This window comes from Argiope bruennichi, chromosome 1 (genome assembly GCF_947563725.1).
Source record: "Argiope bruennichi chromosome 1, qqArgBrue1.1, whole genome shotgun sequence".
NCBI classification, from domain to species: Eukaryota; Metazoa; Arthropoda; class Arachnida; order Araneae; family Araneidae; genus Argiope; species Argiope bruennichi.
The window spans coordinates 142,134,684-142,147,320 of NC_079151.1; positions in this window are offsets into that span (position 1 = coordinate 142,134,684).

The window sequence follows — 12,637 nt, forward strand, 5'->3', positions numbered from 1 at the left end:
GCTCCATCGCAGGGTGCAGGCATTGTTGTGTTCGAAATGAAAACATGGCAGCGTTAATATTTAAAGAAATCGTACAGTTTAATTAAAGAGGAAATTCCTTGCAAGATAATACGTGGAATAGTAAATTAAATTTGAATTTTTAAAAAGTCGCCAAATAAATTATGTTTAGAGAGAGGTAAAGGATTGCAAAATGTAATGTTTTAAAATAATTCGATATTTAATGCTGATTATGAGATAAATAGTATTATTTTAACATGAAAAGAAAATATCCGTAATAGACAAGGTATTTTAATCAATTTTCAATATTCTTGCATTCAATGGAATATTTTTATTTATTATAAATGGTAAGAAATGGGGAATTCTCTTTTGAATGGAAATTGATTTAGAAAAAAGCAGTAATAAAGATCCGAAATTAATTTTCCAAAGGAATGAATTTGTCAATTTATTCATTATTAACGGTCTTTGATGATTAACTGGTTTGTGAAGGTTATTGTTTGTGTTTATTTTCAATTAAATCTTTTATGCATAACTTGATGTTATAAGTCATCCGAGAAAAAAAATTTAGCATCAAATTGTATCAGACATTAAACCGAATTCTCGCATAATTAAAAAAAATCACCAAAAAATAAAAATATTCAAAATTTGTCTTATTTGGAGACAATTGGTAACCAAGTTCATTTTAAGGCTTTCGAGTTCACTGTTGGAAATTATACTTAAGTAACAGTAGATTGATGAACAAGAATTTTCGGAAAAGACTACCTAGAATATAATAACTAATTTTATATGTATGTAAAAGTTTGTAAAAAGTATGTCATGTAAAAGTTTTTCCAGTGATTTACGAAAATGATTTTATTTCAAAATGTATATCTGGAATTGTTTGCTTACTGTAAGACTGCTTTAGTTTTTAAGCTCTCTTTCCAAGGCAAAAGAACGTCTAAACTTTTAAGAATGGAGATATTATCCTTGCAATCATTGTTTTATCTGTAATTTTTTAAGTGAACACTGCATTTTTTTGGAACATTTCTAACATTTATCATTTTATTGAATCAAATTTGCTGTTTTCTTAAAAATGAATTAAAGTGATATATTTCTTTAAATTAAATAATGTTTTGATCCAGTTGTTATAAATTTTAACACTGAAATAAAATTATCACTTTTTATTCATAAGAAATTAAACATTTTATTAAACTGTCTTCAATTCATTAAATTCTTATCTCCAAATAAATCTGTGTTATCTAAAAGTAAGAATTTTAGTTAAAAAAAGCAACAAGAAAATCTTTTTTTAGTATGATCTGGAATGAAGAATTGATTCATATATGAAATAATAAAATTCCTTTTATATAAAGACTATTTTTATACTTCTCCCCCGGGGCCCAAATGGAATTTTTCTATAATGATATATTACTTTATTTTTGAATAACAATAAAATCCAAATTATTTCGTCAAGAATTTTTTTGCATTGGAAACTCCATCTGCAATCATCATTAAGTCTTGATGATCATATGAAATGAAGTTTTATGTGATATATATATTTAGTATTTCATGAATAAAATGCATACATTTGCATAACTACTTTTCTGCATCTGATAGTTAAAGCGGCGGTTTAAAATTAAACATTTTGAGAGGAGAAATCTGCAAGAGACCCATCAATCAAATGCTTGGTGACAGCAATGGCGTATCCTTGAGACTGATTAAAATCTTATCTGTAGAATCTAAGATAAAAGACTTTAACGAAAGAAGGCCGATGAGACTTTCCCTTGTTTTCTTATTTTCATATGAAAAAATTATATTTGGAATTTTTTCTTCATTTGTATAGCCATGTTTATTGAGCCCATAAAAATAAAGATCCAGTAATGCATTATTTAAACGCTTTCTAAACCGTATGTTTATGTATATAAAATATAGATGTAATAATATTTCTTAGTTTAATTTATATCCTAATTACTTTTCTATTTCTTAAATTAGCCCATATTATTTTATTCTAAATTTTCTCTTACTTCCTGATTCAAATTCCACTTTTTTATTTAATTATTTCTAATATCCCTAATGCTCACACATTTCTTCAAAAATCCCAAGGATTCCCTTTCTAAAATCGACACGTGTTAAAAAAAATCGCAAAAAAAAAATCTTTTAGTAAAATCACTAAGGGAATACTTCTCACACTTCTGCCTTATGTTCTGATACGAACAGACGCATCCCACCTTCGTCACCATGTACAAATCATGCCCTCCCGTGGTGAAATAAATTGAAGTTAAAGCCAAATATGCCTTCCTTTCGATCACGCATCTTTTAAATTATGCTGCATAGATATATATTGGTTTTTTTATTCTATTTTTAAATAAAGAAAAAACTTTGAAAAAAATAGAGAGATTTGCAAGCCCTTTTTTTTTCAGTTAGTTCCCTTCGCATTTTCCATTTTATATGATTTATTTCTTCATAAAATGTCAAGCGCAGTAACTCCTAAATTTATTTAAAAGCCACTGCAGAATTTGAGATTCGAGACCGAAGATTAGGGATTCAAAGTATTCTAATATACTCTTACTGATGTGATGTCAAAACCTGGAGAGGAGACATCAGCTCATTTATTTTCATTATCTGGCCATGATTGAGAACTAAAAGATCTATTTTAGAATTACCCTGGTATAGTTTTTAAACTGATAGCTAAATTCAATTTTAGCTTGCTATTTTGAGTACAGATTACTACAATATTGTTTTTTACTAATGAATTTATTCAAAATAATTATTAAAAGCAAAATCCTGATATTTAAGAAAATTGTCTTTGAAGTTGTCTTTGGAATTTGAAATTTGATTATCGTAACTACAAACTGAAATAAATCCTTTCATGTTAATGACGATTTTAAAAGGAATTATCATTGTTGTTGTTTCATGAAAAAATTTCATAATTTTCAAGATTAGTTAGATTGCTGTTATTTTTAATTAAATGTTTAATTTCTGGTGGTTTGATATAAAAAGTTAACTAATTTTGTTTAGAATTGAAGCGGCCTTCGATACCAATATTTCATTATTAGCGATAAAAATTCCATATTTCATTATTCGCGATATTTAAAACTTGATCCCATTCTTTTCTATTTCTTTCATTGCTTTTGGGTCAAATCTAAACTGGCATATCTGTTTTCAAACAGAACTGACCTTACACGAGAAAGGTTATGAGAAAACATGTTTTTTCATACCTTTCGCTTGCTTTTGATGATTTTGGGGACACGAAAAATAATAAAGCTAAAAAAAAAAAAAAAAAAAATCGGATGAAAAGCCGAATAAAAAAAAATCCATCGATTATTCGTTTTGAAACACGCTTTGTCATTTTCATATTTCAACTGAATTGCTTTTTTTTCCGACCATAACCGAAAGAAGAATGAAAAAAAATTATAAATGAAATAAAAAAGGAAAGAGAGAGAGAGAGAATGAGTAGCGCGAGTAAGGCCCATGTGTGTGTGCGTGCATTTAGGTATGCATGGATGCAATGAGATATGAGTCAGCCGGAAATGCGCATGCGTCGTGAAATGAGGGCTGCCATTTATTTTCCTTTACGACTTAAACTGACGTATTTCAAAAAATCCATTTATTCCATTGTCTCTCTTGTTCTATTGATCATTTTTTTCTGCAGTCGAATGTGCAATTAAGTTGCTAGTTTGCCTTCGAAAATAAAGTGGAGGCTTAAGTATTATTTTTGATAGATTTCAATGAGGGGAGATATTTTGAATAAAATCTGCGACTTTAGTGTAAACTTTTGTTAAGTTCAAAGCAAAAATGCAGCGTTGGATATCTATACATATCTATATCTACCTATCTATCTATCTACGGTGAATCATATATATTGGTATTTACGTACCATTACCCGTGATTATTCATAATCACGAATAAGTTTAGTAGTGATTATGAATAATCACAGGTAATTATACATAATCACCAGATTTGTCACATGTACAGTAACAAATACGTCAAATGTAGAGATGACCTGAATATTCCAAGGTTCTTTATTTAAAGAAAATATTTCCAAATTATTGTTTTCTTTTAATTTTGCAGAAACTCATTGTAATGAACTATTCTAATCCAGTATTACAATTAATGCAAACAGTCTGAATGGGAAAAAAAATATTATGCATTTTATTATACAATACATTATAACGCAATTATCATGAGCTCTTAGACAATGCAAGTCTTGGGACCCTTTTTCTCTCTCCCTAACTTCCTAAATCAAATATTTTTTATCGATATTTATTTACCATTTTTACAAGTACCATTAAATAGCAAATTTTGATAAACTGAATTGTGAGATATTTAATAAGGAATTGCATTTAAAATAGTTGGATTCAGAATGTCTTTTGTAATTTTTTAAAAAAAAATTAAATGTAAAAGTAATTTTAAACCCAATGATATAAAAAGGCACAACTTCTTTTAACAATATCTAAATAATATTTAAATATAAAATCAGACTTTTTAAAAATTAGTATAAAATAATATAAAATAAAAACCATAATATTTATAATAATATAATAATAATTAATAAATAGTAAAAGTTAATATAAAATAATATAATAAAAATGTACAATTATATAAAAAATATAATATGAAAAATAAAGTAATATAAACTATGACTAATTAGAAATGTTACTAGAACAATGTTCCATGATCAATTTAAACAGTTCTTGATTTATTTTTTTATTTGAATAAATTTGCTTGAAAGGTTTTATAACTAAATTAAAACATAAAATTAAAAATAACACAAAGGAAATCTCAAGACCCGAGATCCCTCCCCTTAAAATTGTAGGGCTCTTTGGAATACAATAGAATCTATTTTTAAATAATAGAATCTATTTTGCCTATTTAATAAACCGACACGAAATCTACCTTATAACAGAGTTCTTATTTGAATTCGAGACCTTATTCCACTGAAGATCAATCGAGTTCGCGAAGCTGATATGCGTCAAATGCGTTGAAATCAAACGTCCGTTCTCTGGTATGATGCGAAGCGGGTTACCAGTTCTTATATCATCCACTCCAGAATTATGAGGCTCGTTCTAAAACTGCCCTCATATAGTTTGAAAACCGGACAAACAAAAGTCTCTAAATTGTATTAAAGTATTTGTAAAGGATTATCGATTCAAAAATATTTTGTCACTCTGATCATATTTCTGTTTGTTCAGTAATTTTTGAAATTCGAGGGGGGGGGGGGCAGGAGGGGGTTGAGAAGAAAAACAAAACTGTATAAACTTTATGAATAGTCCAGTCCAAATATCTTAATAATAAGTAGACGCATTATTCAATCATAAAAGTATTTTACCATTGATATGGTTATGTATTTCCTGTTAAATCGAGATTTATTTCGGGTAAATTGAAAATGCTTATAATCCAATCTGAAAACTATTAATTGAATTTTAGATATTCTTTCTAACATTTTGTTACAGTCATCTTCGTTCAACATTCATTAAGGAAAAAAAAAAAAAAAACAATAATTTAAAATCTTTAATTTATTTTAGAATATAAATGCTTTATTATTTAATGGGCAGTTCACATAATAACATTACGCATACAATTTTTTAAATAAATATATATTGTAGTAATATATAAATTAGAAAAAAAAGTCAAATTCGCAAAACAAATTTTAATTAGATAAGTATCAACAAGAACTCTGAAGTTTCTATAACTCGCAATGGCCAGCACAATCACAAGAAATGACTCCACCCTGCCCTAATATGAATCTGAATGACCGGAACATCATCACAGCATTGGCAAGAATTATGATTGAGTCTTAAAAGTCATCACCGGCCACGATACAATTTCTCCCGTAGTAGGTAAATCCCATCATCGGTAGAAAATAGCCAACCCCACACCATTTCTGTATCCACAAGGCAATGAAAACCAATCACCATGCCTCAGCCCCATTTTTTAGGTGCCTTCCTGAGAGCAGGGACCTCGCAATGGCAAAGTCAAATTTATAACCTGGGAGCTAAATGAATAATTTTTTTAGCCTGACAATTGTAACAGAAGTGTGATAAAAAAGAGTTGTATAATTTTCTTATTTTAATAAGTTATTTAATGCATGGAAACATGTAAGTGAATTGCATCCTTTGAAGGCGTGCAACTGCACATGTGTCCGTCGCTGTTGGTCAGAGATAAATCACATGTGGTCATAAGGTCATTGCCATTATCATCTCGTCACTAAAGCTGCAAAATGAACTCTTCCTACAGTAACCTGTTTCTATAACGCCCGCCGTAAACATAGACGATTGTCTAGCAGTGTTCTTGTCGTGGACAGACAGTATTTAGGTGAGTGGAGTAACGATCCCTCGAAAATAGCTGCGTCTCCAGAGACGCTTAGCTTTAGAGGGTCAGTTTTTTATTTAAAGTTTATGGAATGATGGTCACTAGACTTTTTAAGGGTTGTGACATTTCTGTTCTTTATTCGACTTTCAAGGAGAAAGGATATTATTTCTCAGCTACTACCAGAACATTTTTGTATTATTTCTCGCAGATTATAGAGGAAATCTTTTTGTTGTTGTTGTTCAGATATAATCTTAGAATTTACGAGATAGATCTGAAGAAATGAGAGAATTCAGATATGAAATTATTATTGAGTATGTTTGAAGATATTTAGCAGCATAAAAATTTTTTTTCAATTATGAAAAGAAATAATCTCCTGTTAGAACCAGAGTATCTAAATTTACCGAAAGTAATTACTGCCAACCATCTTTCCATCGAAGAAAGTTTGATAGTATAAAAGAAATTCATGTGTTTGGGAGATAATAGTATTTTTGTAGGCAATATTTTCAGAGAAAAATTATTGTAATCGTCAAAAAATTCTTTCATGAATCTCCAGGATTTCGATTTCTTAGAGCTGTACAAATCCTTCTATGAAATTATATCCAATTTTCTCTTTGTAAACCAAAAAAAATAAAAAACAAACAAACAGAGAAGTATTATGAATTTGAAGAATTAAATTTGAAATTCTATTTTCACACCAAAAGTATAGATATGTATCAAATTTTGTACAATTTTCAGACAAATTAAAATTTGTCTTACTATGCACAAGATCATTGAAAGTTAAGTAACATGTATTCCATTTGTATCATTAGAATTTCCTGTCTCAAAATTCGGACCAAACCCGTTTTATAATAAATACTTTGAATATGATGTCAGTATATCTGAAACTAATTAGTTAATTATTTAAATTTACTGTATAACAATACTTAGTGTTTACGACGACATTTGTTTAATTTCATGAAATGTATTTTTATAGCCCTAATAAAGAGAAACTAATAAAGCAGACGCCCACTGTTAGCACGAATCTTCTTTAACTAAAGTTTCTGACTACCTAAAAAATCTTGATAGGTTTTTCTATTTATATCGCTGGAATTCAACCAAATATTAAAGTATCGTTTCAAGTATAAAAAATATTTCAGATTTAGAATTCTTTCAGCAAACATCTTTGATTGCAGTGTATTGACTGTAGCATATTGTAGTTGATTGTTCATATTTGTTTTTATAATACTCTTTCTATTCATAATTTTGATCTTTCTGATATTAACCTCTTTTGACAAGAAATATTTCCAAGTGCGTCATATTTTCCAAGTTCTCATTTCTTTTGGAAATATGACATTATAAACAAGAACTTACTTTACTTATTTTCAAATATATCATTAGAGTATTTCCTATCATTAGAGCACTTTTTTTCATACATTTGCAAAATACGTAGTCTTAAATATTTCCTTTAAATGATTTCAGGACAAGCTTAAATTACACAAGTATACCTCGCCAAGTTAATTTATGTATTAAAGAGAAAAACGGATGAGACTGTAAGGAATCTGACAGCGGTAAATGTCTAGATAAATGTTGAAAGACACACTGAGTTATTTGCTGTATGAACGTAACAGAACTTAATCAAATGTACTATAATAAAAATATAAGATATGCACAAAAAAGAGAAAGACAACACCTGTTATTTAATAAAAATTAATCTTTTTTAAACTTTGTGGATTTAATTCTATTTTCATACAATTCCTATCTCCTATGTTAGAAACAATTTATAAGAAAAAAAATAATTTGCAACAATATGAGACCATATAAGCACAACTTTTTTAATCTCCCGAATTTCACAGCCATCTATTTTTACTCATGCTTCTAAAAGGAAAAATAAAACCGGATGTCTTAAGTTCAAGTGCTGGATTTCGATAAGAAATGCCTGACCGCAATAATTATGGGTTAAATGCTTTGCGCTTAACTGGAGACGATTATTCGGCTTCAAATCGAATTCCGAAAACGAGGTTTGTAGAAAAACAGTATAACCGCAACAATTTTGTGTGGTCAAAACCCAGGCTCCTCCAAGTAACCTTGGCATCTCTATTTCAGTGGCGTAGGGATGTGGGTTCAGTGGCCAAGGAAGTTGTGCGTTAGTCTTGAGAGGCATGATGGAGAAAAATATTAGTTCGTTTATTTCACTTTATAATAGCAAATATGGCGAGAACAAAGAAAAAAGAAATACTATTTTCCGGAAATCATTTGTTTCAAAATGGAAGTGCTCCATTTGTATACTTTCTTAAAATGAATGATTCATTATTATCGGGCTATATCAAATAAAGTGTTAATGTGAATTACTCACTGAACAAGAACCGAACTTTCTCAATTCCAGTGCCAGCAGTGAGGCTAATTTGATACATCAACTTCTTACCTCAAACACTACATCTCACACAAAATCACACACAAACAAGGCTGCACCTCTATCACACACACACAAACAGGGTACATATGCATGAGCAAAGAACATAAGCAGTGTGCCTTAGAAAATAAAATGTGTTGGACAAAATTATAGACATAAAGCGTTAATTTAATAATAAAAGGCAGTTACAGTTCAATTTTTTGTGAAATGATAGAGTCACTTACTGTCTCCAGCGAACGATATTAAAGAGTAACTATATTTAACGACCTCTTTGATAAAAAAGTTATAAATATAAAGTAATAAAGTATGAAATGAATATGTCGTTTCATTCCAAGAATAAAAAACAGTGACAACATGCAATAACATGATTTCTTAATATGCGAATTATTCTTGAGAGCATTTATAATCATAAAATTATTATTTTGAATCAAAATCTCAATTTCTATTCTTATAGGAAGGGTGACAATCGTAAATTAAGTTTTATCCGCTGATGGAAATATATTTAAGCACGGTTCTGATATATGATATTAAAAATATTGTAAGAAAAATGCAGTTTGATGTTTAAAATTAGAAGAGGAATCCTATATATGTAGATGTATCAGTACTTGTCAGCTAAACACTGCTAACATTACAAAAGGTGGATTGTTTTACTCTAAATTTGGGGGCTTGATTCTGTAATTTCCTAAAACGTAGAAGTATTCCATATTATTTTTACCAGAAAGTATTCTTGAATCAATCGGATATAGCCTTAAATATCTTTTTTTTTTTTTTTTTTTTTTTTTTGTTAATTGAGGGAAATTTTTGCTTTAATGTCAGAATCATGAATAAATACTTAATATTAATCATATTTATTATTCAATTTTTGCATCCATTAAATTTTTGAAAAACTAATTACAATTGTATTCTAAATATTCAAATTATTATTGAATATTTAGATTAATTAATTCATATAAAAGCTTTGTTACTCAATTGGAAATTAAAGAAAGGAATCGATATTTTGTAAATCTCATCCCAAATTTATTTAATTATATTCAAAATAATACAGTTAATTATTTTGTATATAATAATAGAATAGAGTAGAATAAAAGTGTAGAAAGTTATTAAATATCAAATCAAACAGATTTAATTCTTCGTTGTTTTTCATCAGGTTTGCTACATTATTGAACGTATAAATAAGGCAATTAAAAAATAAAATTCAAGAAGTATCGTAGTTGTTATAAACAATCCTAATTGAGTTAAATATGGTTTTTATGACAAGTTCCATACATTGCAAAATCTAAATTTTATGCACATTTTTAAAAAATCAAAAATTATCCCCACAGTGGGAACGTTATTATTAATATTATATTTTTGCATCGATTTATTTTATATGCTATATTTAAATTACATGCTTTTTCAAAAATATTTCAGTAGTTACATTTGTAAACTCATGTAGAATAATTTTACAAAATAATTGCTACATAAATTTTATATTTCCTATTTCTATCATGACCCATAGATCTAACAAAATAAATTTTTAATCTTTTCTATCTTCACACAACGGCGGTTTTAAGTATTTTGTGCCTTATGCAGTGCACATTGTGATCAATTATTTTCATATTTCTGTGTATTTTTAACATAATGATTAGGTTAGGAATAATTTTAGATTAATAATTTTTTTCTTTTCTAATTTTTCTGAAAATATATTTTTATTTGTAAATTCCAGACGACCTAGGATCCACATTTATACACAATACTCAAAGGGAGGTTTGTGAATATACAAATAATTAAATGAACGTCATGAAACATAGTATAAACTTGACCATCCTTGGTTATCTGTTAATATTATCCTAATATTTTATTGTTAATAAAATTTGCATGTTTTTTACACTTATTTATTTGAAAACTAGGAAAATAATTTTTTCAGTCGACATGTGGGCAGACTTTTGTCACTTTTTCTAAATGAGATGTTAAAATAATTTAACTAAATTTAAATAAACAAAAATAATTCGTTAAAATATATTTGTTCTTATCAATAATAGATGGCAGCAGTGTTCGCTAAGATAAAATAACACGCAAAAATCTCTTCATATTTATTTCGTCAATTTATGATGAAATTAAAAGAGGCCGAAAAACAAATTATTCTAAAGGTTCCGTAGTTTAAATGTTTGAAAATGTTTCTGGCAGCACGACTTATGCAAATATTTTTGGTGCAATGTTTTAGAAAATATTTTAAAAATTAGATGGACTTTTGGAAATATGTGCAGTCCCTTAGATATAAAGCTTGTAACATATCTAAATGTAGATAAGAATCTTTTAATTATTTCTTATAATATGTTTAACTTCAGCATAATTAAAAGAAATAGGGAATGATAATTCATGTTTAGAAGTATAGAGAAAATATCTTTTGCTTTTCAATTTTTATTCAAATAAATGATATTCGTTTCGTAGCATTTTTCTTGTCGCGACCTTTGGAGACCTTTATCTCAACACAAATTTTAAGAAGAAAATGGTGATTTTTTTTTCTTCATCACATTCTAGTACAACTTATTCATAGTTAGCGCCATCCATAAAACAAAAATTATCAACTCAAATTTGGAAAGTATTATTTGTTCAGTTAAAGACTCTTTTGGAGATATGTACAATGAATCCAAGATGTAATATTGTATTGTGTTTGGAAATAAATAAATTACATTGGTTAAAAATAAAAGATAAAATAATTTTTTGATAATTGATCATTAAAAAAAAAAAAAAAACTTTTAGTGTGAAAAAAAGTTTTTATAGTAATTAGTAGATGGCAGCACGTGACAAAGGTATGAAAGCGTTGCAAAAAGAAAGGAAGAAAAAAGGTGAGGGGGTGAGAGAAATATTGTAAAAGAATTTTGAGTCTAGGATTTGTCTTATATTTTTCAACAGCGAGAAAAAAATGGAAAGATAAATAGCTATTTACGGAAAAAAAAAAAAAACACCGCATGACAGAACAGCCAAGAATTACATGGGGACATTTTTTTTGTTACTATATAAAGAAATATGTCTTCGAAAAATATTTAACAAATTATCCAACTTAATAAAAAAATAAAACCTGCATCATTAAAAAATTAAGCAAAATTTAATAATTAAACGATAATGGAAGCATAATACTTTGAATAAATTAATTCTTTAAAATCCTTTTCCAATCAGGCATAAATTGTACATAAATTATTTTTAAAAGTTTCATTTTATAATAATAATTGTTTTGTCTTTTATTTTACATTTAATCTTGTAAAAATCTATTTAATAAAAAATAATTTCTCTTTATTTTCTATTCAATTTAAAAATTAATAAACAGTAAATTATTTTTCACTCTTCTAGTAAGAGTTAGAATGAATTATAAATAGTTAAATGCATAGAAATCCAAAAAATTTGAGCATTTTAAAAATAAAATACAGAGAATAAATTAGCAGTATTTATGAAATGAAATCGTTAATTATATGAAAGTTTACAGAAAAAACTAAAAAGACAAATAATATTTACTGGTTATTTTATCTAATTTCTTCTCAGAATTTTAGGCCTTTATCCCCAAATACGTTATTTGCTTTCTATAAATATTTTCCATCTCGGATACTGTCAAGCTTTCGTGTCTTGAAAGGAAAACATTTGCAGTTCAATAGTCGTTTTCATAATTGTTCTTCAGAATGTCGAGGTTTATGAAAAGCAAATAACTTTCAAATGAATTTTAACCAAAGAGTGTAGAAATTTAAATCGTTTATGCTGAAGAATAAAATTTTAATATTTGTGTATGAATTTTATGTATGTTAGTTAAAGAAATATTAAAAATAGAAACATGAAGAGAAAAAAAAAAACATATCGTTAGAAGCAACCTAAATAAAATGCTCTTGGTCCAAACTCCCTACATTAACTGTTTGTAAATTTTCAAATAAACTATTCCAATAAAACATCAGGTCATCAAATAAAGCTGTTTTTACATAAAACTATTTGTTATTT